Source organism: Cynocephalus volans, chromosome 11, assembly GCF_027409185.1.
Source record: "Cynocephalus volans isolate mCynVol1 chromosome 11, mCynVol1.pri, whole genome shotgun sequence".
In the NCBI taxonomy this organism is placed as follows: domain Eukaryota; kingdom Metazoa; phylum Chordata; class Mammalia; order Dermoptera; family Cynocephalidae; genus Cynocephalus; species Cynocephalus volans.
This window is the reverse complement of record NC_084470.1, coordinates 58,391,850-58,418,497: the sequence shown is the minus strand read 5'-3', so window position 1 is coordinate 58,418,497 and position 26,648 is coordinate 58,391,850. Positions and strand designations below refer to the sequence as shown.

Genomic DNA, 26,648 nt, shown 5'->3' with positions numbered 1-26,648 from the left:
CTATAGTCATATTTTAGGGTGGTGTATCCTGAGCCCCAGCTGTGATCTTAAGCACATTATTCTACATCCCTGAATCTATTTTTTCAACTTCATAATGGGGACAATAATACCAGCACAGCCTACCTCAGAGTTATAGAATGCCTATCTTGCCGCACCAGACAGCAAAGCACTTAGCAACTGGGGAAGTACTATCACAATGTGAAATGAAATTCGGAAGGTATAATTTAGTCTTCGAATGCCAGGGCTTGAAGGGCCCTTTGAAAGTTGGCAACCTTCTCATTTCACAAACAATGCATTTGAGGCCCCAAGAAGAGCAATCACATGGCAAGTATTGGGGTAGAGGTGGACACCACAATCCATTTTTAAAGTAGAAACAGCCCCCACCTTGTGCTTTCCCCAGGGGTAAGTAAATGAAATTAACCAAAGGAAGAGAGAAAAAGGATCTAGCTAAGGGGACTTAATGTTCAGGGAATGCCCCAAAGTTGTGTGTTTTGTCACATCCACTCAAAGGGAACAGGCCCTTGTAATTAGGCACGAGGTCACAGGAATAAGGAAACATTTAGGTAACCTTGAAAGAAGTAGCCTTATTTCAAGGGAAAAAAAGTTTCACATTACACATTGCACAGTATGAACAATGAGTGAGACCACAGAAAGCAAGAGGTAGAAGACACTATCTTCTACTTGTTACAGAGATGAGGAACGTGAGGCCCAGAGATGGGAAATGGCTTGCTCACGACCACACGGCTTATTCCTGGCCGAGCTGGGACTGTAATGGGCTTTTTCAACTTGTAGTCCAGGGACTCTGAGTATCAGTTGGGATTGCCTTTAGCTGTAAGTGATAGAGACTAATGGTGGCTTACAGTAATCGGGGTTTATTAACCAATGATGGATTTGAGAGATAGGGGTTTATTTTTCCCACTTTACAGGAAGTCCAGAGGTAGGTAAAGACTAGTGTAGCTGCTGAAGGATGTTAAGGACCTAGCATCTTCCTACTCCTCACCCTCAGACCATAGCTTTTGTCTTCATTGTCTTAAGATAGCTGCTTTACCTCTAGGCATTGTGTCCATATTCCACGCAGGTGGAGGAGAGGCAGCTGAGTTTGTCTTTTTATAAAGGCTTACCTGAAAGCTCCATCCAGTGAGGCACACAGTCACCCCAGCTGCAAAGAAGTCTGCAACAGTGAGTGTTTTCAAGTGTCTACTTGCTGGGGCTGGCCAGTTAGCTCACTTGCTTAGAGTGTGGTGTTGTTAACACCCTGGTCAAGGGTCTAGGTCCCCAATACTGGCCAGCCACCAAAAAAAAAAAAAAAAAAAGTGTCTTCTCACTAAAGTAGAAGGTAGCAGGGGGCTTTTGAGTCATTAGCCCATGATGGTTGCCACACTGCTATGCTACCCCACTTTAAAGATGAAAGAAGGGGTGTATCAGTCTGTTTCTGTTATAACAAAATACACGGAACTGGAAGATTTATAAGAAAATAAAATTTATTGCTTACAGTTTCTGAGGCTGGGAAGTCCAAAGACAATCTGTTGGCGGCAACAGTGACCCAGGTATCTCACATTGCAAGGTGGTGGAAGCAGAGAGTGAGTAGAGACACTCTTCTCTTCTTTTAAAGCCCTCCAAGCCACGCCCCTGACCACCATTTTTAATCCATTCACTACTTCACGGTCCTACAATCCAATCACCTCTTCAAGGCTTCACCTTTCAATTACCATAGCAGGATTTCCCACCCTCTTAACAGTCACAATGAGGTCTAAGTTTCTAATACATAAAACTTGGGGGACACAATTCAAGCTTCAGTGAATTTGGGGGACATAATTCAATCCGTTACAAAGGGGCAAGTGCAAGGAGCACCCATGTGAGAGTCAGAAAATGAATTCAAGTCTGGATTCTCTTACTTTTCTGGGGTCCTCAATGTGTCTCAGTTATGTCACCTGAAAAAGGTTTGGGCTTTTGACTCCAAAAGATCGTTCTGGCTCTTACATTCTATGACCCTATTCTATTCATATTCTAATGCACGTAACTATATTGCCCTCCCCCCATAGAATTCTAACATAAAGACCATAAATTATGATACAATTGATATACGAAAATTATTTATTTATTTGACAAGTCCTGGTACCAAGAAATTTCAGCCAGACATTACTTCCCTGAGAGCATCAAAATATCTCCCTACATCTTCTTCTTAAAGTTGTAAAGTTTTATAATGTTTTTCTATAGAAGTCTTACAACTCTATTGTTAGGTTTATTCCTATGTACCATATTGATTTTATTTCTTGTTTCACCGTGGCAGAGATTCTTGTTGTTGTTGCTTAAATTACTTTACAAAGTATTTATTGAACTTTCTCTGAATATAAAAAGACATAAATTATTCATTGTACAAAATTTGAAGGAGCATAAAAAAGGAAATAATAATTATGTAGTCTTATAGACCAAGGCTAGCCATGATTAATTTTGGGGGTGCATTCTTTCCGTCACAGTTTACTTATTCATTCACCTACTGAAGGACATCTTGGTTGCTTCCAGTTTTGATAATTATGAATAAAGCTACTTACTACAAACATCCACATGCAGGTTTTTGTGTGGACACAAGTTTTCAGCTCCCCAGGGGAAATACCAAGAAGCACAATTGCTTGACCGTATGGTGAGAGTATGTTTAATTTTGTTAGACGTTGCCAGACTGTCTTCCAATGTGGCTATACCATTTTGCATTCTCACCAGCAATGTTACTCTACATCCTTGCATTTGGTATTGTCAGTGTTCTGGATATGGGCCATTCTGATAGGTGTGTAGTGGTATCTTGTTGTTGTAGTGTTTTGTTTTCTATAACATCTTCTAATTGATGATTATTGGTATATAGGAACACCATTCCTTTTGAGGTTTTTGTTTGTTTGTTTGTTTTTAAAAGATGACCGGTAAGGGGATCTCAACCCTTTGCTTGGTGTTGTCAGCACCACGCTCAGCCAGTGAGCCAACCGGCCATCCCTATACAGGATCCGAACCCATGGCCTTGGTGTTATCAGCACCACACTCTCCCGAGTGAGCCATGGGCCGGCTGACCACCATTCCTTTTTGTATGTTAACTTTGTATCCAATAACCTTACTGAACTCTCTTATTAGTTTTTAATTTCTTTTTCAGCCAATTTTAGTAAGATATATTTTTCTATGAATTTATCCATTTTATCTAACTTTTTAGAATCAATGTTATCCATAATATCCTTATTATGTTATAATTTATTTATCATTGTTAGATGAATGAATTCAGGCTTGCAACGGTAGTTCTCTTACTTTGGAGTCTGGGTGTATGAGAAAGGGAAAGCTCTGAATTTAGGCCTAAGACATCCGACTCATTAAAATAACTGGTGTGAGGGCCGGCCCGTAGCTCAGTTGGGAGAGTGTGGTGCTGACAACACGAAGTCAAGGGTTAAGATCCTCTTACTGGTCATCTTTTAAGAAAATAAAAAAATAAAAAATAACTGGTGTGTAACCTAGGTCAAGCATTTCATTTTTCTGTGATTGTCCTAAGGTCCTTTCCAGGGCTCCAAACTCATAGTTCTATACCTTTCCCACTTATCCTTTTACTCTTAATCCCTTCATATTTGTATAGGCTCTTAACAGTTCTTTATAGTCACTATGATATTAATAGTAAATTCTGAGTGCTTGTTAAGTGCTAGGCACCAATCTAATTTATACATATTAACATACTTGATCCACGTAACAACCCTAAAGAGGCAAGTACCATTATCATCTCTATTTCATAGTTGAAGAAACTGATGTACAGAGAGATTACATATCTTCCACAGGCTCACATAATTTTTAAGCAGCAGTGCCCAGATTAGCAAGCAGGGAATCTGGGTCCAGAGCCCATTTGAGCTACTTCAGTATGCTACCTTTAGGTCATCCCATTAGTGATTCTATTAGAGAGAGGCTGGTGACAATTATCTCATTTTTATAAATGAGGCAACTGAAACTTAACTTCCCCCAGGTTACCTATTTAGACAGTAGCAGAGTTGGACCTCAAATCCAGGGCTTTCAACCAAGTCCAGTGTTATTTCTGGTAACCAGCACGCTCTAGAGGTTGAAGATGTGACCCCAGCTTCTGGCTACTTGAGTTAATGTCCTGCTCATTAAATACTAGCTTGCTGACATTAGGTAAGTCACCAAACTTCTGTGTTTGTTTCATTTGTAAAATGGGAATGAGAACATATTACCAACCATATAGGATTGTTGTGATGATTAAATGTTATTAAGTGTCCCACATTTACAAGAGTGCCTGGAACATAGTAAGCACTCAATAGGTATTAGCTATCACCATTCGTTCTGGACCACAGCTCTCCAACAGACGTATAATATGAACCAAATAGAAATAATTTCAAGTTTTCTAGCAGCCACATTTAAAAAAAGATTTTAGAAAAGAAATTATTTTAAGTATATTTTATTTAACCAATTATATTGAAAACTACTATCAATTTTTTTGACGTGTTAAATAATGTATTGATTATACAAAGTGTTCTACAGAGGACGCGCTATCAATTTTGTAATCAATTATCCCACTTAATCAGTAAAAAAAACTATGAATGAGATATTTTGTATATTTTTTCGTACTACGTCTCGGAAATCCAGTGTGTACTCTACACTTACAGCACATCTCAACTTGGACCAGCCACATTTCAAGAGCTCATCGGCCAATCTGGCACGTGGCAGTGGAGCCCTGAAGAGGCCCCCCAGTTGCGTCCTCTCGTCCCCCTCTGGGTTCCTTCCAGCGACGAGCTGGCCCGCGTCCTAGGCCCCGCCCAGCACCCCTCCCAGGTTACATCACAGAGCCCACAAGCCAGGCGGCCGGGGAGACCCGGGCCCAGGCCTCGGGCCCCCCGACTCTGCATGCTCCCCGCCCCAGGAACCTAAGCTCTAAAAGGAAGCGACGGTTGTCACAGAACAGCGGAGACGGTCGCTCTACCCGCCCGCCGTTCGCTCAGGCATTCGCGGGAGGAAGACGCGAGTCCACAGCCCCCAAACGCACCTCGCCCCCAACGGCCCTCCGCTAGCGCAGCTTGTACGGAGTGGCCCAGGCGGAGAGGTCGGCGCCGATTGGTCCGCCGCGGCCCTCCGCCCGCCCCCTCGCCGGCTTTATTGGCCGGAGCGGCGCCGCCCGCCGGGTAGGCGGTGGCGGCGCCCCTCCCTTGAGTCTGCCCTCAAGAGGGCGACGAGGAAGCGGCCACCTCCCTGCGCCCCGCCCCTTGGGCTTGCTTGCTGGCTCCCGGCTCCTCCCGACTTCTCCCGGCCCTCTCCCGACTCCCTTCGGCTCCGGCTCCGGCTCCGGCTTGGCGGCGGCGGCGGGTAGGTGCAGCCGCTGGCGGAGCCCGATCGAAGGGGCGGCCTCCCCACTGTCCCGGGGGTTGCCCGTGCCTTGTCCTACGGCCGCCCAGGACTCCTTAGGGCCTGTCCGAGGCGGGGAAGGGCGGTGGCCGCCGGCCTGCGGGACGTGGGGGCGGCCGCGGCGGGGTGCGAGGGGCCCGCGGGCGTGACCTTGGGAGTCTTCGTCATTAGATCTGGTCGGGCTGTGGGGCGCGGCGGGCTGGTAGGTCAGCCTTTGGGGGCATGGGGCGGTGGGGCTGAGCGCCATGGCTTGGGCTGAGCCCCGGGATGGGCTGATCCCGGTCGGCTGCCGTCTGGGGCCCTGGGTGGGGTTCGGGGTTGTAGGAGAACTCAAGGGTCGTTTCCTGAGGCTTTGCGGGGTGGGGGTGGGGGGTGCCAGTTGATGTGGGTGAGACTAAGGCGAGCCTTAGAGAGGGTGTCCAGTTAGGTGTTATGGGTGGGGCTGATGGGTGGTCTGGAGAACCGGGCCCGAGCCTGGGCTATGCCTGTGGGCGTTGGCTCTGGTACTGTTCGGGAACGAAAGCATGTATCTGGCTGTGGGAGGTGCAAAGGGGTCTCATTAACGGTAGGGGTGGGAGGGTGCGGTCAGGGACTAGGAGGGGCAGTTGTAAACATTACAAAGAGCAGAGATTATGATTTAGCACATGGAGCTAGCTTTCTGCTGATGTGGTTGTCTGGGCTCTACTTTAGTGAAATTGTCACGTGGGGGAGGTTTTTTTTGGGGGGGGGGTTGCTTACTTCCAGGAACATGTAAATTAAATGCATTTTCTGCTTTGGGGAGGAGGCAGTGATTACCTTTGGGTTTGTGTTTTAAGACTCATACCCGGGGTGAAACGTGCTACTCGGGAAGGCTAGTGTTTGTTACCCATCTTTCTACTGGAAACCCCCTTTTCTCCTTTCCCTCCTTTGCTCCCTCCTCAGTTACGGTATTGCTCCCCAGGGCCTCTCGATTCTCTCTCCCTGGCTGCATAGCATTGCGGTGTTTCTTGCTCTGTGTGTGTGTCTCCCGCCCATTTCCCTGCTTGCTGCGCTTTTGGCAACTGCCTCTGCTCTTTCCCAGGGATGGTTGTGGCATTGCATCAGGGGATATTTGTGCTTGCAATTTGCTCACTCAGCCCAGGAGGAGGGAGAATAGTATGCTGCAGAGATGGGAGGGGGGTGCCGTCAGCTTGGCTGGGTAAGCAGAGAAATGGGTGTGGTAAGGGAATACAGCTGCTGTAGGCCTATAGCCTAACACTGCCCAGTCAGTCATCAGCGCAGAGATTCAAAGAGCAGCAGCAGCAGCTATTTTTATAAATCAGTCCTGAATCCAAGCTGAGCACATGGATTTAGAGTGAACAGTTGTCATGCTCTGACTATTACAGGCTGCGTGTTTGGTAGACAACATTAGAGTTGCTAAGCAAGAGACTCCATCTGTACAGTGCAACAGTTACTTGCGACTTTTTAACTTTTATTTTCACAATTCTCTAGAATGGGACAGCCCTCTTTTGGGGATGTCTTTTATTTATTTATTTATTTATTTATTTATTTATTTATTTATTTATTTATTTATTTATTTATTTATTTATTTATTTATTATTATTATTATTATTATTACATGTCTGAACGGGACTGACAGCAATGGCTAAATTAGTCATGCTGATAATTTACCTCCAAAAAAAGCACATCAGAAACATCTTTTCTCAGGGGATGTCTTTTATATTGATATAGTTTTATGGTCCATACTACTTCCTTTCAGATGAAATGTTTTTATTTCAGTTATACTCTTCCTTTCAAATTTAGCTTAAAAATAATAAAGTTATCACTTTGAGCATTTGCCATCTCCCAGGCATTAGTTTTATTTTATTTACAGATGAGGAAATTGAGACTGATGGGAATACAAGGTCACACAGATAGTTAAGTGGCAGAAGTGGCATCCAAACCAAGTTCTTTCTGACCTCCCTCATAATTGTTCAGAACCTTCAAAATTTTGCTTCACATAGGGGTGATTCAAGTGCATGAGAATTTATTCATGCAAAGTAAACTCAACAGACTGATAAACCAGATTCCAGTTTATTTACTTTGTAAGTATTAAGTGCCATGTGCACAATTGGATTTAATTATCCACTGGCCGTGACATCTCCATTGTACTGGGCAGCCTAATCAGTAATAAGAAGGCATTTGCTAATAGAATTCGGATGAAGGGTGCTGGATGTTCTTAGGGGATGTTTTAATCAAGATACAGAAGCCTAGTCCGTCTCCCTTCTTCCCCATTGTAAGAACACAAATATTAATTTTGGACAATGCTGGGGAGTATCTTAACACATTTTCTTACTCTTTCTCACTAGTTTTTTTAAGTCATCTCTTCATATATCTGTCATCCCAGCATCCTTCTGTTAAAATTCTCAAATTTACAAATAAGTTTAAATTACATATGAAAAAGTCATTTTCCATTTGTTTGCTGTCAGTGAAGGAAGCACCTGGATTTTCTTGTATCTAGGTGGTTTAGCTTTAGTCAGAGAGTTGGTTGTTCCTGATTTCAGTGTCTTGTTCTTTTTCCGAGTCTTGTTTCTGAATTTGGTGATTCATCTTTTGACTGTTAACTTTTGCTGTTGACAGTTCAAGTTTTCGGCATCACTTTTTGTCTCTCTCTTTTTTAACATTAAGCATGAGTAGTTGTTTTGTATGTTTAAGTTTTCCTTAAAAAGCAAGAAGATATGAGAGGAACATTTTCACCCAGTGGATGGCATCTTGGTGGTTTGATTTAGTCAATTTGAAAAGGAAACCAAGCGAATATCACTGATTTCACTTTGTCTTTCTAAATGGCGCTTTTAGAACCAGGTTACTGTGGACTTATTGCTAGGGGTGAGTGTGTTGACAATTAAAGTTAAGAAGGGGGATAAAGCATCTACCTTCTTGGAGCTCTCTAGGCTAATCTCAACACAGACCTTATGCTGAAATATTTTGAATGTAATTACAATTTTAAGCTTAAAAGCCAACCCAGTTTACTTTTGTGGTTCTTTACCATAAAACCTGATTTGCATATAGTTAAATGTCTTTATTAATTTATTTATAACTTTTCCTCATTCTCTACCTTCTGTAAGGAAAATACAGTAAAACTTTTTTTTTTTTTTTTTTTTTTCAGGATCCGAACCCGGGGCCTTGGTGTTATCAGCACCGCACTCTCCCGAGTGAGCCACGGGCCGGCCCCAGTAAAACTTTTTTTAAATTTTTTTTTTAAATTTTTTATTTATTTATTTATTTATTTATTTTTTGTGACCGGCACTCAGCCAGTGAGTGCACCGGTCATTCAAACTTTTTTTTTTTTTATTTTGAAATAACTTTAGATTTACATAAGAGTTGTAAAGATAGTACAGAATTTCTATATACCCTCTATCCAGCTTCTCTGACTCAGTGTTAACATTTTATATAACCATGATGTGCTTATGAAAATTAAGAAATCAACATTAGTATAATATTTACTAAATTACAGACTTTCCTCTGATTTCTCTGATTTTTTCACTGATGTCCTTTTTTTGTTATGGGATCCAATCCAGGGTACCACATTGTGTTTAAATGTTATGTTTCCTTACTTTCCTCCAATCTGTTAATAGTTTCTTCTTCTCTCCTTTGCCTATTTCTACTTGACAGCTTTGAAGAGTGGTGATCAGGTATTTGTAGAATGTTCCTCAATTTGGGTTTTCTGATGTTTTCTCATTGATTAGCCTGAGGTTATGCATTTTGGGGAAGATATAGAGATGGTATGCCCTTCTTGTCACATCATATCTGGGAATACCTGAAATCAACATGACTCATTATTGATGTTAACTTTGATAACTTGATTAAGGTGATGTTTCCCTGTTGACTATCTTTCTGTTTCTTTATTTGTTAGAATCTAGAAATGAGTCATGGAGTCAAACCCACCACCTCTTGAAGGGAGGAGTATCAAACAATTTTGGCCATGTGTTAAAATCACCACAGTAATTAATAAATATTTTGGGGAGATATTTGAGGCTCTACAGAGATCTGGTTTCTCTTGAAGTTTCATCCACTTATTTTAGCATTCATCAGTGAATCTTGCCTGCAGCAGCAATTACTGTGTTGTTACTAATGGTGATTTTCTATTGCCGTCATTCCTTGTATTTTTATTATTTGGAATTCTTCTGTAAGGAAGATTTATGGCCCCCTCCCCATATGATTTATTTGTTAAATCATTTATGTCAATATGGACCCATGAATATTTTTTTTTTCCTTTGGTTGTAATCTAGTACTATATTTTGTTGCTCATACTGTTCCAGCTTTGTCTTTTTAACATTGGCACCTATGTTCTTTTGACATACCCCACCACCACACACTTTTTGATTTTTTGTACTTTCTTACTTTCTGGTGCTGTGAGATGCTCTAGTTTCATCGTGTGTTTTCCCTACCCTAGCCCTAAAATCAGCCATTTCTCCAAGGAGCCCTGGTTCCTTTTATTGGAAAAAAGCATTTAGAATCTGAGATCTGGTTTCTGAATGAGCTGGGTGTACTCATTGCCACTGGAGTATCACTGCTTGTAGGTCCTCTAAGGGAACAGAGCTAGGAAATAATACATATATTGGCTGACTCATGTATATACACATATCAATGTTTATTCCTCTATCTTTCTGTATATAAATATAAACATGAGTTCATGCTGATAATTCTGACTCTAATCCAGCACCAGAGTTCATTCTAGCTTGTCCCTTTTTGCTTATTTCTAAGTTGTTCATTTTAGCTTGTCCCTTTTTGCTTATTTCTTTCTCTGACAGTGAGAAATTTGGCTGATTTAAGAAGACATTTACTTCTTTGTTTAGCCCTAGTATTTGTATAAAGTGGAAAATACAGTTTTAAGTCTCATAAAGTAAATTTCCTAAGCCTTTTACACTTATTAACTAATTTAAATTATACTCCCGTAATGTTGGTATTTCAAATTATTGTTTTTCACCTCAAGTAGAGAGGTGAAGTCATTTGCCTACTGCCAAACAGGAAGTGAGTGACTGTAGCTGGAACTGATGACCTATTCTCACTCCCAGTGCTATGCTTGGTCCCCAGCAGAGCAGTCTTTTCATATCAAGTATCTCAACTAACAAATCACCCTTTGTCCCTTCTTGGTGGGATGGCTTCTTTTTTTTTTTTTTTTGACCGGTAAGCCATCCATCCCTATATAGGATCCGAACCGTGGCCTCAGCGCTATCAGCGCCGCACTCTCCCGAGTGAGTCACAGGGCCGGCCTGGATGGCTCCTTTTAAAGTCCTGCTTTTATCTATATCATTTTTTTTTACCTTTGGCAGTATTGAGAGCAAGAATAATTCCTTTTCTGGACTTAACTCTTTCAATATTATGATTAGAATCAGAACTAGAAGAGATTTTAGAAATAATCTAGACAAGTTTTTCACACAGTGGGTGATTCCTCCAGTCCTCTATTCAGTTGTTCCCCCAGATAGTGACTTCACAGCTGGTGGCTGCTAATCCCAGGTTTGCAAATTTGTCATTTTAGAAATATTTCCCTGTAATGATCTCAAACCTGCTTCTCTGCAGTTTCTATTCAGTGGTTCTAATTTTGCTGTCTGCAGTTATTCTGTGTAGCTCCAATCTCTACTTTACAGCTATTCAGTGACAGTTATTTTTTCCCACTTATGTTTTTTCTTTTCCAGACTACAGTTTTTTTTTCCTCAGCCACCTCTCATGAAGTGTGCTTTCTCAACCTTGTACTATGTGGGCATCATCCTGTGGACATGCTATACAGTTGGTTAGTTTGTCAGATATGGTCTGATTCCTACACTGTATTAGGCCTGGGAAAGAAGTGATTAAGGAATTCAACATGATCCCTGCCCTTGGGGAGCTTACCACTTAGTTTCTATCAGTGTTGCTTTAGAATAAATTAAGTCCTTTTTTCTTTTAATATCTACTTTTCTTTTTTCTTTTTTTGGTGGCTGGCTAGTATGGGGATCCAAACCATGATTTTGGTGTTATAAGGCTGCTTACTAACCAGCTGAACTGGCCAGCCCAATATCTACTTTTCAATGTTAGTTTATTCTTGTTTGGTAGTGAGCTTACCTCTAAATCTTTTCCACCAGAACTGCTATTAAACCACATCTTTCTTCTTTGTTCTTGGTTGTGTGGTTTTCTGAATCTATGTGTTTGAGTTTCTTTTTTTTTTTTTAAAAAAAAGATGACTGGTAAGGGGATCTTAACCCTTGACTTGGTGTTGTCAGCACCAGGCTCTCCTAAGTGAGCCACGGGCCAGCCCTAACTTTTATTACTTTAGGAAGTATTTCCAAAAGAGACCTTGGTTCTGATTATGTGCTATAGGTCGTGTGTAAAATTATGATAAAAATATTTTTCATCTTGAAACTGAAAGCACAGCTAGATCTTTCTGATGGTGATTACTGATGGTTGATTGAAGTTAGGTTATATGATTCTTTTTTATTATGACAGAATATAGTTGTTTCTGATTTAAAGTGATACACATGTAAAATAATTATAGCTTCTATCTCATTATTCTCCTTCCCTTCATCGCTTCCCATCCCACCCCCCATATATTGAGACTGCTGTGGAAAAACTTAAAGCTTTTAGAGGATATAAAAATGTAGGGGGAGGGGCTGGCCCGTGGCTCACTCGGGAGAGTGTGGTGCTGATAACACCAAGGCCACGGGTTCGGATCCCTATATAGGGATGGCCGGTTAGCTCACTTGGGAGAGCGTAGTGCTGAGAACACCAAGTCAAAGGTTAAGATCCCCTTACTGGTCGTCTTTTAAAATAAAATAAAATAAAATAAAACAAAAAATGTAGGGGGGATTGAGGATGGGAGTGAGTGGGGGTGGAGGATAAAGACCTTTAAGGAAAAGGTAATTTCCTATGTTGACACCTCTGAGCTCTATTGTTGTTAAACTGTCTGAATTTCTCAATCAGATAATTCATTTGGGTTAACCCACTTTCTTTTTTAGGAGCAAAAATCCACTGAGAGGATTCAGGAGAGCTCTCAATTATTTTCTTGTGGGAAGAACATATTTTTATTGAAATTTATATTGGGGGAGTGAGTGTTGCTTTGAGTCTCAGGTAAGTGATTTCTGAGTTTAGGGAGGATTGGGGAGGAGTGGAGGTGGGGGGTGAGGCAGACTTACAGGCTTAGTTCTGTTAGTATCAGTACAAGTGTCACTTTTAGAAAGGCTTTCCTGACCACTTTTTACCCTAGTCTGGGTTAAGTACTCCTCTTCGGTGTTTTTACCTATATATATCTTTGGGCATATGTCATTCCACATTAAAAAAAAAAATTAAGATATAATTCACATACCCTAAAACTCACTATTTTAAAACATACAATCCAGTGGTTGTTGGTGTATTCACAGTGTTGTGCAACCATCACCACTATTTAATTCCAGAACATTTTCATCATACCCAAAAGAAACCCCATACTCATTAGCTGTCCCTTCCCATTCCCCCTCATTCCCCCAGTCCCTGGCAAGCATTAAGCTTCCTGTCTCTGTTCTGGACATTTATATTCCATAAATGGAATCATCGAATAAGTAGCCTTCTGTGTCTTGACTTTTTTCACTTAGCATAATGTTTTTAGGTTTATCCATGTTGTAGCATGTATCAGTGTTTCATTTCACTTTTATGGCTCAGTAATATTCCCTTGTATGGATATACTGCATTTTATTTATCCGTTCTTCTGTTGATGAATATATGGGTTGTGTCTACCTTCTAGCTATGATGAATAATGCTGCTATGAACATTCATATATGTTTTTGTGTGGACATATGTTTTCATTTTTCTTGTGCATATACCAAGGAGCAGAATTGCTGGATCATATGGTATCTATGTTTAACCTTTTGGGGAACTGCCAGACTACTTTCCAAAGTGACCATGCCATTTTATGTTCCATTAGCAGTATATGAGGGTTTCCAATTCCCTCCGCATCCTCAAAAAACACTTGGTATTAATTGTCTTTTTGGTTATAGTCATTCTAGTGGGTATGAAGTAGAATCTCATTGTAATTTTGATTTTAATTTCTCTGGTGACTAATGTACTTATTGGCCATTTGTATGTCTTCTTTAGAGAAATGTGTATTCAGAGCTTTTATCCATTTTAAATTAGGTTATTTGTTTTTATTTTTGAATTGTAAGAGTTCTTTATATATTCTAGATAAAAAAATCCCTTTTCAGATATTTTTTGCAAATATTTTCTTCCATTCCATAAGTTGTCTTATATTTTCACTTTCTTTTTTTCTTTTTTGGCAGCTGACTGATATAGGGATTAAACCCTGGATCTTGGTGTTATCAGCACCATGCTCTAACAAACTAAGCTAACTGCCCACCCCCCCTTTCTTGATAGTATCCTTTGAAGCACAAAAGTTTTTAATTTTCTGTTTGTTTTTTTGATTTTGTTTTTGCAACTGGCTGGAAAAGTTTTAAATTTCGATGAAGTTTAATTTTATCTATTTTTTCCTTGGTTGCTTGTGCTTTAGGTGTCACATTTAAGAAACTGTTGCCTAATCTAAGATCACAAAGATAGCTACCTGTTTCTTTTAAGATTTTTTATGGTTTTAGCTGTTACATTTAGGTGATCCATTTAAAGTTAATTTTGATATGTAGTGTGAGGTAGGGTCCAAAATCTTTTTTTTTTGGTTGTGTGGATATCCAATTTTCCTTTCACAATTCGCTGAAGAGACTTTTCTTTTTCCATTGACTTGTCTTGGCATGCATGTCGCAAATCAATTGACTATGGATGTATTGTGTTTATTTCTGGACACTGAATTCTATTCCATTTATCTACATGTCTGTCCTTATTCCAGTACCACACAATATTGATTACTATAGCTTTGGTGTTTTGTTTGTTTTTTTGGTGGCTGGCCTGTATGGGGATCTGAACTTGATCTTGGTGTTATAACACCATGCTCTAACCAACTCAGCTAATGGCCAGCCTTGATTACTGTAGTTTTGTAATGTTTTGAAATCAGGAAGTATATGTTTTCTAACTTTGTTCCTTTCAAGATTGTTTTGGCTGTTTTGTATCCCTGGCATTTCATTAATTTTAGGATCAGTTTGTCAATTTCTGCAGAAAAGACAATTGGAATTTTGATAAGGACTGCATTGAATCTGTAGATCATTTTAGAGAGTGTTGCCATCTTTTTTTTTTTTTTTTTTTTTTTTGTCGTTTTTGTGACCAGCACTCAGCCAGTGAGTGCACCGGCCATTCCTATATAGGATCTGAACCCGCAGCGGGAGCGTCACTGCACTCCCAGCGCCGCACTCTCCCGAGTGCGCCACGGGCTCGGCCCGAGTGTTGCCATCTTAACAATGTTAAATCTTCTAATCCATGAACATAGGTTGTCTTTCTACTTATTTATGTAATTAATTTCTTTCAACAATGTTTTATAGTTTTCAGTGTACAAGCCTTGTGCTTCTTTGGTTAAATTTATTTCTAAATATTTTATTCTTTTTGATGCTATTGTATGTGGAATTGTTTTCTTATTTTTATTTAGGGTTGTTGATTGCTGGTGTATAGAAATATAACTGACTTTTGAATATTGATCAGGTATTCTGCAACCTTGTTGACTTTAATAGCTTTAATATTTTGTGTGTGTGTGTGGATTTCTTAGGATTTATATACTGTTTTTTAATTATATATGTCTTTCCACCAGACTGAGATCCCCTGAAGTCAGAGACTGTACTTAACTTGTGTACTTTATTTCTCCCTACTGCCAGATGAATGTTCAATTAACACTGGGGTAAAGATGCCATTGTAGTGGGGTTTAGGGGAACAGAATATCATTAATGGCCTGAAAAATGGTACAGAAGGGAAGTGTGGAGTATTGTAAGATTATTTTTACCTATTATAAAATGTTTTTTGAGGTCCAGGAAAGGTAATTCTTCTCACTTCTGTCTCTGCTACTCTGTACCTCTTGCCCCTAATTATCCTTTGTTTCTGGAACTCAGAAGACTAAGGATCATAAACTTCTGTGCATTAGAATAGGAATCTTAATTTGATTTTATGTATTATTTCTCTAGGTAACTGTGTTCTGGCCTCGTTTACAAAATAGTTCTTTTATAAACCTAGGAGTACTTATGGTAATGTGATTGGCTATATTGATTGTTAATTCTGTGTGCAAATTTTTTCATGGGTAAACTCAAGCTCACTCACTTCCTTTTCCCTCTTATTCACTAAATTATAGAGAGACAGGGGTAACACAACATTTGCTGTCAAAGGGTAGGATCTGACCTGTTATTTTGTTATTGTTCTGTCTGCCTTTTATTACCAGACATGAAGAAATGCTTTTAAAAAGCATCCTATTCTTCAAAAAGGGGAAGAATAGAGACATCACAGTTCTGTTTTAATCAGATAATATTAAAATGGTTTCTTAAATAATGAATTCTCTCTGTAATAAGCTTGGCCATTCCAAAGGTGGTGGTGAATAACATATATAAACTAGGCAGGGGGGAGGGGCAGGGTGTTCTCTGAGAATTTTTATGTATTTGTTGTAAAAATTCAGTGCCATCAGTAGTTAAAGTAACTATGGTGTGGTGGCTAGGCCAAGTTAGGAACTTCTTGCAGTGACCACGGGCTGCATGGTTATGTGGTTGAGCAAATCAAGAGCAATTGCGCCTTTTCTTTTTTTGTTTGGACTGGTAAGGTGATCTTAACCCTTGACTTGGTGTTGTCAGCACCACACTCTCCCAAGTGAGCAAACCAGCCATCCCTATATAGGGATCCGAACCCGTGGCCTTGGTGTTATCAGCACCACACTCTCCCAGGTGAGCTACGGGACGGCCCAATTGCGCCTTTTCTAATCCTTTTCACAGCATTAGTAGAGAAATATTGAGGTATGAAATGGACCTGTTTTATTTAGTCTGCCCTATTTAATTAAGCTCAGAGATGTGATGTGGTAGTATCCATATGTAACTTCACCTGCTCCTGGGGAAGTTTTTCAGGTCATTACTTGAAGTCGATCTTTCCCAAACTTCCCACAGTTACATCGCCCTATCATTGTGGGGTTTATTTTACTTTATGTTTTTGTTTTCATTTTTCTTTGTCATCTGGCTGGTATAGGGATCTGAATCCTTGAACTTGTGTGGGTTTGACTTTGTAGTAGTCATTTTTATGTTCCTCATTCTTTCTTTAAGAAAATTTTTATTGTAGAAAATTTCAAATACAGAAGTTGAAAAGTTCATATAATGAAATGAAACCACAAGTAATCAACACTTTTATATAATTATTATCAACTCATGGCTAATTTTGAATCATTTATTTCCCCATCCCTTACCCCTCTTTACTGGGTTATTTTGAAGCAAATCCAAAACATGTTGTTTATTCATTCATCAGTCGATGGACATTTGAATTGTTTCCGTTTTTTTACCTATTGTGAATAATGCTGCTATGAACATTTGTGTACAAGTTTTTATGTGGATATAGGTTTTCATTTCTCTTGAGTATATACCTAGGATTGGAATTGCTGGGTGTTATGGTAGCTCTGCTTAACCTATTGAGAAACTGCCAGACTGTTTTTCAAAGTGACTGTACTGTTCTACATTCCCATCAGTAATGTGTGAAGGTTCTAATTTCTCACACTATGATGGATTCTTAATAAATATATGTTTAATTACTGGGTCAGAAAATGTATAAATTTAAGACTTTTGGTACATTTTTATAAAATTGCTTTCTGGAAGGTTGTATATTCTCACCAAAGCCCATCTCATATCCTTGTCAGCAGTGAGAATTATCATTTAAAAAATTTATCATTAGGGCCGGCCCGTGGCTCACTCGGTAGAGTGCGGTGCTGATAGCGCCAAGGCCCCGGGTTCGGATCCCATATACGGATGGCCGGTTCGCTCACTGGCTGAGCGTGGTGCTGACAACACCAAGTCATGGGTTAAGATCCCCTTACTGGTCATCTTTTTTTAAAAAAAAAAAAAAAAAAAAAAAAATTTATCATTAAAAAACTTTAATTAACATTGCTAATTTAATTGGTTAAAAATTGGGTAATCTCTCTGTTTTAATCACATCTAGTTTTCTTAAACAGTGACATCAGTATTGCGTAGTCATATACCTAATAATTAAAGGTAAGTTTGGGTTACCAAGAATGAGGTTCTCTTATATAGCCAGTTGCCTAGTACTCAACAAATTTAGCAGGTTCCATTTAAGTAGGTTCTCTTGGGCTGGATATATTTTAAGGGTGAGTGTCAGCAGGCTATCCAGACAGCTGTTCTTTAGCAAGCTGAAATGGGATAACATTAATAATAGGGACAAAATAAATGTTTGAAGGATATTCTGAACAACTTATATGCTCAGTATAGCTGAGGCTTGCCTGAGATGCCTCAGAGGCAAACCATCTGGCTTAATTCATCAGTTGGGGACAGGTTGCCTTTCAGTGAGTCTGAGAGTCTGAGGTAGACTTGCCAAAATTAACAAACTTTGCAATTATCAGTGGTAGACAACTATAGTATGGCAGTAATAGCACTGGACTGGGTGTCAAAAAAAGCAGGGTTCAGGTCTTAATTTTACCACATAATAGCTGTGAGATGTAGGGCAGATTAGTGAATCTGTTTCCTCATTTACAAACTGAGTGCTGATAATACTTCCCTTACAGGGTGGTTGTGAGAGTTAAGGAATGTTAATAGTGGGATAGGTGTCCTTTAAAATACTAGTAAGATATTGCCTCATGATCCAAATCAAAGAATAATTTTTGTGTGTATGGAATTGGTGTTTGCAATGGAAATTGCCTTTCCTGTAAATTTCATTGGGTCATATATGTGGTAAATTCTCTAGCATTCTTTCTACTGTGTTCAGTTTAATACCACAGATATTTATGTACCTTTTAGGTGTATAGCACTGTGATAAGTGCTGCAGGTGATTTTGAAAAAGCTGTAAAACTGAAAAAATGATACACACGGACTTTTAGTAATAGTGTCATGATATAAACTGTAAATGGTATATGAATGGTACAGAGATATAACTAAGTGGGTATAAATGAATGCCTTACTTAGGGAGTTCACAGTGCTTTGTTCAATTGACTTATAACCAAGGATTCAGTTAATTTTCATTGATTTTGTTTGTTTTTCGTTCTTTTGGCAACTGGCTGATACAGGAATCTGAACCCTTGACCTTGACCTTGGTGTTACAACACCACACTTTAACCAACTGAGCTAACTGACCAGCCCCCTTCATTAATTTTTTTTTTTTGGTGGCTGGCTGGTATGGGGATCCAAACCTGTGACTGTGGTGTTATAAGGCTAATTTTTAATTAGTAGAGCTGAATATTTATCATTTAAATATTCTTTAAGACAGTTCTTCTGAATGCTTCTCTGTTAACCTTGAGGCAGTAACGGAGGTGATATTATCTAGGCAGTCAGAAGTATAAAGATTATAGATTCTTAGGATTAAAAATTTAAGGCTTCTTAGAGGGGAACATGATACTCCAGACATTTAGTGTTGTGTTCAGTTTTTTTTGTTTATAAAGCTGACCGGTAAGGGGATCTTAACCCTTGACTTGGTGTTGTCAGCACCACGCTCTCCCAAGTGAGCTAACTGGCCATCCCTATATAGAGATCCGAACCCATGGCCTTGGTGTTATCAGCACCACACTCTCCTAAGTGAGCCATGGGCCGGCCCCATGTGTTCAGTTTTAACAGACACGTTTTCAGAGACATGGGTAATCTATAGCCTATCCAGAAGAAAACAGTCTGGCTGGCAATGGGAGTAAATAAAATGACTTGTCATTATTTAAAGAATTAGATATGTTTTATTTAGAGAAGAAATAGATGGGGACAGCTATTTTCAAATATATCAAAGATCTGGCAAGTGAAAGAGGGATTAAATTTAGTATTTCGTTGCTTTGACAGAAGAACTAGAACCACCAAGTAGAAGTTAAAGACAAAAATGGAACAGAACTTTCTTAAAGATAGTGAGTTTTCTCCTGTTAAAGATAAGGTAAGGTAGTGAATTTAACTCACATTAGAGCAGAGCCTGAGTGGTATTCTAGAGATGCTGAGAAGGTGGTTAGGTTGAGTGATCTTTATGGTCTTTGTAAATAAGTGTTCTTATTGGATACAGATCCCTTTGAGAGTCTAACCAACTCAAAAACCCTGTCCCCAGAAAAAACTTCTGTGTATGCATATGTATATTTTCCTCTCATCCTTGAAAAATACTTATTTTTTAAACTTCTAAATATTTTTTTAAAAATTGAAACATAATTGATTATACATATTTGTGGGGTACAGAGTTGAATATTAATACCTATGTACAATATGTAATGATCAAATCAGGATAATTAGTATATTCATCATTAGAAAAGGTAGTCATTCTTTGTGACCCTTTACCAATTTCTTGCTAACCCCCTCCTTTCCCACCTCTAGTAACTACAGTTCTGTTCTCTCCTTTTGAAAGCTCAACATATTATTGAGATTGTTGTATCTTTTTTTATTTATTTGTTTATTTTTTAGCTCCTACTTATGAGTGAGGACATGTGGTATTTCTCTTTCTGTGTCTCGCTTATTTCACTTAACATAATTTTCTCCAAGCTCATCCATGTTGCTGCGAATGGCAGAATTTTATCCTTTTTTATGGCTGAGTAGTATTCCATTGTGTATATATACCACATTTTCCTTATCCAGTTGTCTGTAGATGGACACTTAGGTTGGTTCCATCTCTTGGCTATTGTAAATGGAGCTTCAACAAAGATGGGAGTGCAGGTGTCCCTTTGACTTAATGATTTCCATTTCTTTGGGTGTATACCCAGCAGAGGGATTGCTGGATCATATGGCAGTTCTATCTGTAGTTGTTTGAGAAACCTCCATACTGTTTTCCATAATGGCTGTGCTAATCTACAGTCCTGCCAACAGTGTAGGAGGGTTTTTCTTTCTCCACATCCTTGCCAGCATTTGTTATTCTCTGTCTTTTTGACAATAGTCTAACTGGGGTGAGATGATATCTCAGTGTGGTTTTGATTGCATTTCCCTGATGCTTAGTGATATTGAGCATTTTTTCATGTATCTGTTGGCCATTTGTATTTCTTCCTTTGAGAAACGTCTGTTCAGCTCTTTTGACCATTTTTAATTGGGTTACTTGTTTTTTTACTAAGTTGTTTGAGTTCCTTGTATATTCTGAATATTAATCCCTTGTCAGATGCATAGTTTGCAAATATTTTCTCCCATTCTGTAGGTTGTCTTTTCACTCTGTTGTTTCCTTTGCTGTGCAGAAGCTTTTTAGTTTGATACAGTCCCATTTGTTTACTTTTCCTTTTGTTGCCTGTGCTTTTGAGGTCTTATTCCTAAAGTCTTTGCCAAGTCCTACATCCTGAAGTGTTTCCCCTATGTTTTCTTTTAAGAGTTTTACAGTTTGTCTTTAATCCATTTTGAGTTGATTTTGGTATATGGTGAGAGGTATAGGTCTAGTTTCATTCTTCTACACATGGATGCCCCATTTTCCCAGCACCATTTATTGAAGAGGCTGTCTTTTCCCCAATGTATGTTCTTGCTCCCTTTGTCAAAGATCAGTTGGCTGTAAGAACGTGGATTGATTTCTAGGTTCTTTATTCTATTCCATTGGTATGTGTGTCTGTTTTTATGCCAGTACCATGCTGTTTTGGTTACTATAGCTTTGTAGTGTAATTTGAAGTCAGGTAATGTAATGCTCCTGCTTTAGTTTTTTTTTTTGCTCAGGATTGCTTTGGCTATTTGGGGTCTTTTGTTGTTCCTTATGAATTTTAGGATTGTTTTGTATTTGTTTATTTATTTATTTATTTATGACCTTACTTTAGGTTTTTAAAATTTTTTTATTTTTTCCTTTTTCTTTTTGTTGTAGTTCTTAGGATTGTTTATAAAAAGACTTTTTTGGGGTACAAAATTGTATATTTTTATTTTCTTTCAGTGTATTGAATTTATCATTCCATTTTCTTCTTACATTGTTGCTACTAATAAGTTAGTTTCCATTAGTTTCTGTCAGATATGCTATGGCATAACTATTTGCTGATTACCTCAAACTGCATGACTTGAGGGTCCTTGATTTATCCAGGTTATGAGAACCTAAGGTGCTGATATACACAAGGGTGTTCTGTGGCCATAATGTCTCAGGAACTTTTTTATTCTTTTGTTTTGTTCAGCACCAACGCAGACTTCTTTATAGTCTCCTGGGGATAGTGAAAAATTTAGGGCTTGATTTAGATTGTGGAGGTGTAGTGTGGTGTCTCCTTATAAGACTTAACCTTGGGAGGGCCTTCAGGCTTGGATTTCTGTCTATCTTGCCCTACTGGCCCATGAACTAAAGCTCTAGATTAGGGCTTCTCAGATTTCAGTGAGCATACAATCATGTGATTCTTGTTATAAAGCAGATTCTCATTCTGAAGGTTTCGAGGGGGGCCCAAGATACAGATTGTAAACACTATAATGGATTTTTGATCTGATCCCTGTTGTCTGTAGGTCACACTTTAAGTAGCAAGGAGTTAGGCTTGAGGTTAAGTGGTATTAGTGATGTTACTGGTGGTAATGAGGTAGTACAGTAGTATATAAAGAATAAAGATTATTCCATGTGCAGAGGTTCCTTTTTTAAAAAGATTAATCGTTTTTTTTTAAGCAGTTTTGGTTCATAGAAAAATTAAGCAGAGCGTACATAGAGTTCCCATATACAAGGGTACTTCAGAAAGTTCAGGGAAAGATTTGTATTATCTTTGAATTCTATTTTTTTACGAACTTTTTGAAGTATCCCTCCCCACCCCCACCACCCACCCCCATTTTCCCCCATTAACATCTTGCATGAGTGTACTACATCTGTTACAATTGATGTGCTGGTATTGATAACATTATTATTAACCGAAGTCCATAGTTTACATTAGGGCTCACTTATTTTCTGTGGTTTTTGAAAATGTATAATGGCATGTATGCAGAATAGTTTTACTGTCCTAAAAATCCCCTGTACTCCACCTGTTCATCTGTACCCATGTCTACGCCCACAACTGCTGGCAGCCACTGATGTTTTCTGTCTCCATACTTTTTTTTTTTTTTTCTTTTAAGATGACCGGTAAGGGGATCTTAACCCTTGACTTGGTGTTGTCAGCACCATGCTCTCCAAGTGAGCTAACCGGCCATCACTACATAGGGATCTGAACCCATGGCCTTGGTGCTATCAATACCGCACTCTCCTAAGTGAGCCATGGGCCAGCCCTCTGTCTCCATACTTTTGCCTTTTCCAGAATGTCATATAGTTGGCACCTCTAACCCTGTGTTGTTCAAGGGTCACCTGTTTGCCTTCTCAGATTAACTTTTTCACGTAACAATACAAATTTCAGGTTTCTCCATGTCTTTTCATAGCTCGATAGCTCATTTCTTTTTATTGCTAAATGGTATTCCACTGTCTGGATGTACAATTTGTTTATCCATTCATCTACTGAAGACATCTTGGTTGTTTTGACGTTTTGGCAATTATGAATAAAGCTACTATAAACATCCGTGTGCAGGTTTTTGTGTGGACGTGTTTTCAACTCCTTTGGGTAGATATCAAGGAGCTCAATTGCTGGATTGTATGATAAAGCTATGTTTAGTTTTGTAAGAAACTGCTAAACTGTCTTCCAGAGTGTCTATACTATTTTTCATTCCCACTAGCAACGAATGAGGATTCCTGTTGTTCTATTTCCTTGCCAGCATTTGGTGTTGTGTGTTTTGGATTTTGGCCATTTTAATAGCAGTGTAATGGTATCTCATTGTTGTCTTAATTTGTAATTCTTTGATGACATGTGATTTTGAACATCTTTCATATGCTTATTTGCCATCGGTATATCTTCTTTGATGAGGTGTCTGTTCAGATCTTTTGCTCATTTTTTAAACTGGGTCATTCATTTTCTTAATGTTAAGTTTTAAGAGTTCTTTGTGTATTTTGTATAACAATCCTTTATCAGATATATGTTTTGTTTTGTTTTGTTTTTGGTGGCTGGCTGACAGGGGGATCTGACGCCTTTGACCTTGGTGTTACGACACTGTGCTCTAACTAGCTGAGCCAACCAGCCAGCCAGATATGTGTTTTGTAAGTTTTTTCTCCCAGTCTGTTTGTTTTTTCATTCTCTTAGCAGTGTATTGTGCAGACCAGAAATTTCTAATTTTAATAATTAAGTCCAATTTGTCAATTTTCTTTTCATGGATCCTGCTTTTGATGTTGCACGTTAGAAGTCATTGCCAAACCCAAGGTCCCGTAGATTTTCTGTTATCTTCTAGGAGTTTTATAGTTTTCTATTTTATATTTAGGTCTCTAATCCATTTTTCTTATGACCCATTATTCTCTTCATCTTCTGTAGTTTTGGTGGGTTCTCTAGGACTTTATTCTGTAGCAGTTTGTCACCATGTGTGATTCATGCCTCTGAGTGATAAAACTTCTTAGTAGTTGAGGAAGGTCAACATAATGAGTTGCCTTGTATTATATCACAGTCCAAAATAAATATGTTAGTAGTGTATGAGTAACTGAGTTTGTACTAGTTGAGATCTGATACAGGTACCTTTTGGTGATGGAACCTTTTATTGTTTGTTGCAGAGTTCTGCTGCAAACTAATAATTCCTGTATCCATGTATATTAAAAGCTATATGATTGGGATTTTAAAGGCAGGAGTTTTAAGAGATGTTCTAGGACAGTGCTGATAACAACAAGGTCAAGGGTTCAAATCATCTTGCTGGTCAGCCCCAAAAGAGAGATGTTGCAGAGTTGTTGAATTCTGAATTAATTAAAACATTAACCTTTATGTGTTCATAAACTTTATGGACCATTAAAGATCAAAGTAAGTATGGGCTTGCCATAAGTATAACATTGATATCCTGGGTGGGTTATCATCAATTTAGTTCATGTAGTTTTGGCTGTTAGCTCTGTACTTTTACTTGCATTATTCAATCATGAAGTATATTTATTGGCTGCTAACTCTACTTTTACTTTCATTACTTAATGATGAAGGTTGTTTAAACTAATACTGTACCTAGATTTTCAGATCAGGTGTCCATGCAGAGAGACTTAAAACAGAAAAGACATTTGTTTTATTGGTTTTAAGCAAAGTGACGACACAGATCCCTATGTACATTTTTTTTTCCCTTTAGTCTTTCTGGTAAGATAAGAGACTTGCTTATTATTGAATGACAGTTTTGTCAGATAAAAGGGACTGTGTTCATTGATGGTGGAGATGGTAACCAATTCTGATAGTCAACTTTAAAGGCATTCTGTTCAAGACATATCCCATTCAACCAGACCTAGTTAAAATCAGAAATATTGATGAAGCTGGGATAAGTAGAAAAAAATTTTTGGCTTAAAAAAGCCTTTGGAAATAGATGGGTATATATAGTATTTATGTATGCTTCCTGGTTCCCAAATAATCTCTGCTATATGCTAATTTAAAAATTACATATGTGGTATTTTTAAACCATGCAGGCTCCCTTTTCTTTTTCAATTTTTTTTTTTGGCAGCTGGCCAGCACAAAGATCCGACCCTTTGACCTTGATGTTCTAACACCACACTAACCAACTGAGCTAACAGGCTTTTTTTTAAACAAACCAGCTGTAAATTGGCTAGAAGGTCATTGTAGTCTAAGATTGAGTCACTGTTCTCTTTGTGAAGAAATTCTAGAATGCTTTATTTCCTTGAAGGTAACTATTTGTGCACTTGTCTTAAGGTATTGTTGGTGTGTATAAAGCCAATGAAATGAAACTGTTAGGTTTGTAAGCATTTAATGTTTTTGAAGTGCTGATTATATATTCAATCTAATCCAATAAATATTTACTGTCTGATATGTTCTAGGTTTTGGCATAAGTGCTAAGTATATAGGGATATGTAATTCATAGTCCTGCCTTAAGAAGTCCAAGTATTTAATATATTTGTCAATTTATATATATATATATTTTTTAAATCCTGGGGTTTTTTGTTTGTTTTGGTGGCTGGCCGGTGATGGGATCTGAACCCTTGACCTTGCTGTTGTCAGCACCAGCCTCTACTGAGTAAGCTAACCTGCCAGCCCCAAAATTCTGTTCTTTTTATTTTTTATTTTTATTTTATTTTATTTTTGAAACCTTAAAATCCAACAACCACTGTTTATTATAACGGTGAATCCTGATCCTCATGATGGGCCTATCGGTAAGATTTCTGGTAGTGAGCATGGGCACCAGGGCCCCTGAACTTTTTGGATTTGCAGAGACAGGGATCAGCTACCAGCAGAGTCTAGTCATACTGGATGAGGATGTCTTTGATCTCCCTCTTCGAAGCCTAATAGGCCACCAGGGCTTTAGAGATGGACTGACTGATAGCATAAATCTGGGCCACATGACCACCACCCTTCACGCGGACACGAATGTCCACACCAGCACACTGCTCCTTGCCCAGAAGCAGAACAGGTTCCAGTAGCTTGTAGTGCAGTGTGCGCAGCTCGATCATCTCCAGGGGCCTCCCGCTCACTTTGATGAGGCCATTGCCATGTTCGCAGTGTGCCACGGTTGTGGCAGTCTTCTTGCATCCGAAGACCTGCACTAACTGAAGTGGGCCTTTGGATAGCGTGGCTGCGGATTAGACAAGAGTTCCTCACCGCGCCGCGCTGCAACCGGAAAAGGGAAATTCTGTTTTTTTTTTTAAACTAAACTTTTAATTTTGAGTCAATTATAGATTCACATTCCTTTGTAAGCAACAGTACAGTGAAATCCCTTGTTACCCTTTACCCAGTTTCCCCCACTGGAAATATCTTGCAAAACTATGGTACAATATCACAACCAGGGTATTGACACCGAAACAGTTAACTGTAAAATGGTATAGCCACTCTGGAAAATGGTTTGTCAGTTTACCTCGTAATATAATTGCTGGGTGATATGGTAGTTGCATGTTTACTTTTTAAAGAAACTGCCATTTATATTGATATAATATGGTGGAAGTCTAGGCTCCCCATCTGGTCTCCACTGACACCGTGGTTGGGTACCTTGTTACCTGACTGTGTGGCGGGGTGCCTTGTTACCATTGTGCAGAGATGAAAGTTCTGGCTACCCTACTTGGCCTTCTTTGACTTCACTCTGGCAGGGGTGTTGAGTGCCTCATTACAGCTTTGAAAGGGTGAAAGTCTAGGCTCCCTAATCGGCCTTTGCTGGCACGGGTGGTGATTGGGCCCAGAGTGTTTTCTGTGGTGGTTGGCGAAAGTAGATTGGTTCTTGTGTAAAACTTTTCTGTCTTGCTAGACTGCCCCTTTACTGGTCCCTTGGCTAAAGAAAGCTGACTTTTGTTGGGGCTTTCCTTGACTGCATTTATTGGCGTTTCTGAGTTGCCAGCTTTGTTAGTGCTAA

General features: G+C 39.1%; 1 protein-coding gene and 1 pseudogene across 19 annotated transcripts in view; one reads left to right on the top strand and one right to left on the bottom strand.

Moving 5' to 3' along the window:
* The first annotated feature begins 5,169 nt into the window (after positions 1–5,169).
* The window catches only part of MAP4 (microtubule associated protein 4), a 191,962-nt gene continuing 170,483 nt past the window's right edge, over positions 5,170–26,648 (top strand). For 10 of the 19 annotated variants that reach the window (XM_063114735.1, XM_063114719.1, XM_063114731.1 and 7 more), the window contains exon 1: positions 5,171–5,334. The gene's annotated coding sequence lies outside the window, so the exon portion shown is untranslated. Of the gene's footprint in view, positions 5,335–26,648 lie in introns of all 19 variants that reach the window. The other 9 variants (XM_063114733.1, XM_063114726.1, XM_063114725.1 and 6 more) reach the window with 3 other exon arrangements.
* LOC134390090 (small ribosomal subunit protein uS9-like) lies at positions 25,533–26,329 on the bottom strand (annotated as a pseudogene).